The following is a 7194-nucleotide window of genomic DNA, read 5'->3' on the forward strand; positions in this document are numbered from 1 at the left end:
AGGACAACTGCAAACTATCCAAATCGATAGAGAAATTCTATTATAGGATCTCTTAACCTTGATTGATTCATGAAACAACTTGGTATTCTGATCCCCCACATCCATCCAGGTGTCTCTATATTTTTTACACTAATTTATCTCCTCTCTAGCCAACATCTCCAAATATTCTTTGTTTAAATCTCTTTTTTCATTAGAAAATTCCACCTCCCTCATTCTCGAGTGTATAATCCCAGAATTGAAGTTAACTAGTGCATTCTCAAGCTTGAATTTCTCCACAATTTGTTTTTGAAATGTCTCCTAGTTCCAAATCTGAATTTTTCTTTAGTGAACTATAATTTCTTAAATAATTTGAAAGTATTCTTCCCCTTTTTGATAGGAGAAAGAGTCCACCACAATTGAATAAGGTCATGTAAGCCATCATATCTTGACCACATTAATTCAAATTTAAAGTAGACTCTCTCTACTGAAGAATCGTCATGAATCTACAAACTATAAGGCAATGATCTAAACCTATGATGGGAAGGATTTATGTAGAGCACATCCATTATGTGGCAACCCACTCACTTGATAGCAAGAACCTATATGACCTCTTTAAAATATTAGAAAATCCACACCTCCTATTTGTCCAAGAGAACTACCCATTTTGCAGTTGAATCTCAACTAATCCATTATTTGTGTGGAAGTTTGTAAAGTCTTCTTGAGCTTGACTAGCTCAACCTTTCCACCTTTCCTTTCTTCTAGCTTGAGTATGGCATTGAAATACCCTCCCATCACAGATAATTCATCATCACATCATGAGATAATACTTGTAGGGGATCTCTACTCTTCCCATTTACTTTCTAAGCTAGTGGGCCCATTAACATTTATCAAACTCATATTGGTCATCAATTGTTTGGAAGAAATGTTCATCCATATCGAAGAAGAATCATGAACCTTAATAAAGGCATCACTAATTCTAGGATTCCACCAAACACCTAAGCTTCCTGAGGGACCTATAGCATCAGAGAATTTACATTTCCAAAACAAAAACCTATGCCTAAAGCTTTCCAAATCATTTGCCTTTAATTTAGTTTCCTACAACAACACTACATCTAGTCTCAAATGAGCCAACCATCTTTTGTTTAGGAAAATTTTATCAAAGACATTGCATCTCTTGATATTCCACAATAGTACCTTCATGGCTCTTTGGAAAGGGTATAACCCTTTCATGATCTCAACAATTTAGCTTGGTTAGATCCATTCCTTGCTATGGCAAGCTTAACCTAAGCTGATTTGGGTCCTCTTTTCTTTCTTCCCCCTTTGTTGTGCTTACTAATATTTGATTGTGTTTGAAAAATAATTCTCTTCCAAAATATTTGGAATATTTGAGAGCCTAAAGTATCCTCCACCTCAACTTCATCCATTAACCCATCATCTAAATTTGATTCCAAGTTCCCACTTTTATCTCACACACCTTCAAATGAAGACCCTAGGTTCCTGATAGGGGAGGTAAAAATGTCCTTAAAAACTACTTCCTGATTATTAAACCCTTCATGATAAGAGGGAAAGAAATTGATAGTCAACCAAAATATATTGCTACCCTCAGTAACACCACCACCAAAATATGTTTGTTCCAAGGATGTTCGAGTGGGACATTACAGCCATAGTGTATCTTGATTCATGAAGGCTAATCATTGTAACTATAGTGATATATGGAACATCAAATGAAGAAACACCATTTCCATCAATTAAGGTTTCTGATGCACCTGTGTGAAATAAATTGCATTAACAGTTAAATGAAATGTCGAATGACAAATTCCAATGCTTATTCGATGGTTCAAGTGAGGCAAGGCATCGAAGAAATATATAGAGAAATCAAGGTAGGGTTTGAATGAAACTGTTATGCATAAAAATATATTGGATTACATAATGAAAACATGGATGAAACGGTTATGCGTGTTCGATATTAGGACTCGTTACAATATCAACATATGGATGAAACTATAATGTGGTTTTGATAATACTGATAATGACCAAAAACACTCATCAAGATACTAATCCTAACCTAATTGTGTGATAACAATATCCAATTATGAATGAAAATATAATGCATATTTGATAAAATTGAAGCTGCCCAAAAACATTCAACACATATTGTATAAATGTATCAAATTACGTAATGAAAATATGGATGAAATTGTTATGCATTTTCAATATCTCCTCCTTTTCGATCACCGAAAACATTCATCGCCATGACTTATAGTTATACAACACCTCTATTGCTCATCACTGTAATGATTATATATGTTTTTGTTTGCTGATGATCATTATATGTTATAGCAATAAGCCTCCTTTATCACTCATCGCTATATTGTTTTTGCAGTTTCCTTGCATAGCAACAAAAGGGGTCGCTATATGTCATAGGAATATGTTTTCTTCATCACTCATTGCTATGCCAAGATTAGGCCTTCTCTGTATAGTGATAGAAGAGTTTTCTATGAGTTCGCTATATTCTATAGCAATATAGTACCCAAAATCTCTTTTGACCATACTGCAATCGCTATAGTGTATCCTGAATCATGAAGCCTAATTGTTGTAACTATAGCGGTATATGAAGCATCGAACGAAGTATAAGCCATTGCAGCTTCTCAAGAGATTAAGTTTGACTTAAGGTTAAGGTAGCAAAGTGGTGAAAGCTTATAATCATAGCTTTTCTGGTCGAGGTTGGAAGAGGCAACAAGGTCAGGGTTTGAGTCATCGCAACATCACAAAAGATGAAGATGTTAAATCCTTAACTATAGAGAAGTTGCAAAAAGGTTAGTCTAAAAGGTTTCACTACTTCGCAGGTGAAAGTGATAGTAAAGAATGCAGACAACGATGTTGCGTTGAGCGGTTTCGCGCCTACGCAAGTGCTAGGATGTGGTCAGTTTCTGAGGTAGTGATGTTGTGAAAATGGTTAATAGTGTTTTCATTGCTACTTTGTTATGGTCAGTAAAGTGTAAAGACAAACAGTAATGGCTAGTTGGAGGTACATAAACATTTATCTAACTTGATGCAACATTAATAGGCCCTTGAAACCGCATCGAATGAGGTTTCTTTTCTAATATGAATTCATACGAAAATAGTCCACAATGAAATTCCACCGAAACACCATTACTTGGCATCTGTACGACTCCATAATTAATAAAACAACACACAAATCAACTGTCAATTTAATGAAACATCTGTCAGACACACCCACAAGACATCAGATGACACCCAGGGAAGAGCATAGAAGGGCCATCGATATGGGATGGATTTCCATGAGATGACCATGCCATTCAAAAAGGATGTATGTATCATGCATTTTTGTGTACTTTTCCTATACGGTGGGACGATTTATCTGGAGGATAGTTGCATCCCTAGTTCTTACCTACTTCGATCAATGTTATTTTTGGTACATGTCTAATCATGTACATTATCTATTGAATTTTTAAAAATTAAATGCATAGGCTAGCGTTGTACATCTTGATTCCCAACGTTTTTGTTAATGTAAAAATTCGTAAGTTTTTATTTAAACTTTTTTGTTTTTAGAAGGTAACTTTTATAATATTTTTCAAAATAAGAATTTGTATTATAAGTTAGTTACTACATGCGTTATTTTAAACAAAAAATGATACTTATTTTATAATCTTTAAAAATAAACATATATATATATATATATATATATATATATATATATATATATATATATATATATATATATATATATATATATATATATATATATATATATATATATATATATATATATATATATATATATATATCATTTAATGAAAAATTAAATAATTTATAGTAAAATATTTATCAAATAACATATATTATATATTTTGAATAATTGAAAGAATAGCTTAGAAGACAGAAATATATATCATCACCAACTATACAATATTTTTTTAGCTTTCTACAATAATTATAATAAAATTAAGAAAAATTATAAATTTTAAAATGATAGAAGATGAATGTTTATATGTTTAAAAATATTTTAAATTCATATTTTAAAAATATTTTTATATTTATATTCTAATACTTAAATAATAAATGTAGATTTTGATTTGAATTCAAAAGTTTAGTTATATTTGATGACCTGCACAAAATTGTAAAAAAATATTATAAATAATTTAAGTGTGTAAGTGTAAGTGTGTGTGTGTGTGTGTGTGTGTGTGTGTGTGTGTGTGTGTGTGTGTGTGTGTGTGTTTGTGTGTGTATTATAGAGTCAAACCCAAGACCTCTCCCGATAAGAGGCTCACAATTTACCATTGTATTCTAGGCTCTTGCCTAAAAAATTATATTTTTAATATTTTTTTTTTTTAATTAATTTTTTATAGATTGTCATTTAATATTACAATTTATTTGCTATTATTATATATGGGATGTTGAGGGGATGTTAATTTATTTAATTTTAAAAAAACTTTAACTTATAAAAAATTTCAATAAAAGCTTGTTAAAATCATTTAATATGAGCATTGGCTTGTCAAGAGGGGTCTCCAAGGCATAAGAAAGGGATGGGCGATAAGGAGAGGATAAGGAAGTGGGTGTGGGTAGGAGTGCATATTTATTTTTAGTTTTATTTTTTATTAATTTTAAAGTTTTGTGTGCTTCTTAGGCTAGGTACCTTTTTTTTAGGTTATTGTTTCTTCCTTTTCTTTGCCTTGTGTGCAATTTATGTCCTAGTTATTTAGGTACTTATTTATATATATTATTATTTTATTGTCTATGTGGGTTATTATTATTTTATTGATTGTATTAGTTTGTTGACAGAGGAGAATTTTACATTTTTCCCATACAAAATCCAAAGAGCAATTGTTCTCTTCCATATTTTGCTTCGTGTGTGTACTTGCAAAGATAGTTTCTACTTGATTCATTTCCCTAACTTAATTATGTTGTGACAAGGATTTGGGTTGGATTTTTAGTTAGTTGTTAACACTATCACTCTCATGATTATACCAACTTGATAGTTCTATTAAAAAACACTTGTGATGTTATAGAATGTAAACTAAAACTTAAAAATTTGTTCAACTTGATATTTCTATTGAAAAACTCTTGTGATGTTATACAATGTAAACTGAAACTTAAAAATTTGTTCATACTTGCTATCCTACTTCAATTCCATACCTTATATTTGAACAAGTTCAATAATGACAACAACTAGTTCAATCCTTATAAAGAAACCTTTAATGCAATTTTTTATCAACTAAATACAATAGGGAATTGTTTTACATAAGCCTTCATATTTGAAATGCAACGATTCAAACAATGCACATGATTCACATATGCATAATCAAACCTATGAACATTGAGTACAAAGAACTATCTATTTGAAATGATTTCTTCTATATTCCAGCTACACCACCAAGACATTCATCTCTTCATTACATTACATATGAATGCACATCACTAACAATGATTCAATTTACATCTCTACAAAACCCTATATTTCTGATATGAAATCATGCTTCACAACAATGCAAATAAGGTTGAGTTTCCTCCATTACAATGCACAGTAAAAATGACAAGTTCTCCTTCATGTTACATCATCACAATGAGAAACTCCAAGCTTCTCCTATGAAACCATTGAGCACAAAATCTGCAATGTGTTTTAAACAAGAACCATGGAAGCTCACCTCCCATCCTAGGCCTCTATGATGCCACCCCCAAGCTAGGGGAACCAAGGCACAAATGGGTGACAATCAAGCAAGCTCACATATGCATCAACACCACACACACAATATTGAATAATCCCAACCATGGCTACACAATGGCTCACAAATGGAACCATAAACATTGGGTGAAGGTGGGCTCTCCAAGAGGAGAATTGCCATACCAATACAAATCACATAACTTGCAAATTACCATGCCTCCACAAGACCTTCACAACACATTCTTTCTTCCACAATAACTTCACAGCACGGATTAGTATTACATAATTCACATTAACTTGCATACTAACTTATCACAATGAACTTCCCTTCCTAACCAATATCATATGAAATATTTGCAACATGAAAATATCAAAATCTGCATAACAATATTAATTTATATTTAACATAAGATAACATCAAGTCATACTAATTATGTCTTAATCATCACAACTAATATTCTTTCAATTTAATTGATCATAGGGGGAAATCAATAATAGCATCCAAATACCATCATGAGATAACACCTCATAAGATAAGATCAATTAATGTCAACTAATTGGAATGCATGCATAATAAGTTCAAAAAAATCAATCATCAGATAAAACCAGTACATCTTATTTGTCAATATAATGTAATCTCATCATCATCATATTAGTTTATCATCCCATAACAACATATCCTCCTAACATTGCTTGCATAATGATTGACTCAATTCATTTACATCATACCTAGTCCTACCTGGTAGGCAAATTATCCAATTCCAATAACTACCTCCGCCTACATTATTAATAACTTCTCACGAGGGTAAATGTTGAATCATTTTTCCATAATAACCATCTAGATCAATTATCTTAATAGAACATAAAACATAATGAATCCATTGACATAGTTTCTAGGCTATGACATCTCAAACTTTTACTCCATAAGGTCTTATCAACCCAATGTAACCGAATAGGTTATTTATCATAGCAATAACTAAAATCCATGCCAGTCTCAAATGAGAATTCAACATATGATCTGCATCCTATTTACAAAAGATCGAAACATGTCATTTAACCTCCTAACTCTTTCTATCTCCTAATCATGTATGTATCATTAAGATCCATGATAGGGCACTAGGGAAGGGGCTTTAAAAGCAAACTAGTCGTGATCAAAATTAATTCTCGCCTAATGTTCCATATTTAGTTTTTTTTTATTTTCTTTTAGAAACAATATTTTTGCATTATTTGCATCAAATCTAATTCACTATTATCCCATTATTATTATTTTTCTTATATTAAGGTTGCATAGCACAATCGATGAATCTCTCTTCTATGTGCTAAGTGTCTTAGATGCAAACAAGTGATGTGAGTTATGGGGTTCACCTCTCAACTTTGACATCAATTGCATTAATTAGGTGTCTAATTATTTCACTTAGATTTGTGTAACATTGCCTTAAACCTATTGAGATCAAATTCTCACTTAACAATGTGTGGAAAATGTTTAATAGGTCTAGGGGTGGAGGGTGTATTCAAATCTCCATATGGACAAC

The sequence above is a fragment of the Cupressus sempervirens genome, chromosome 2 (assembly GCF_028749045.1).
Source record: "Cupressus sempervirens isolate cs-2001-9-10 chromosome 2, ASM2874904v1, whole genome shotgun sequence".
NCBI lineage: Eukaryota > Viridiplantae > Streptophyta > Pinopsida > Cupressales > Cupressaceae > Cupressus > Cupressus sempervirens.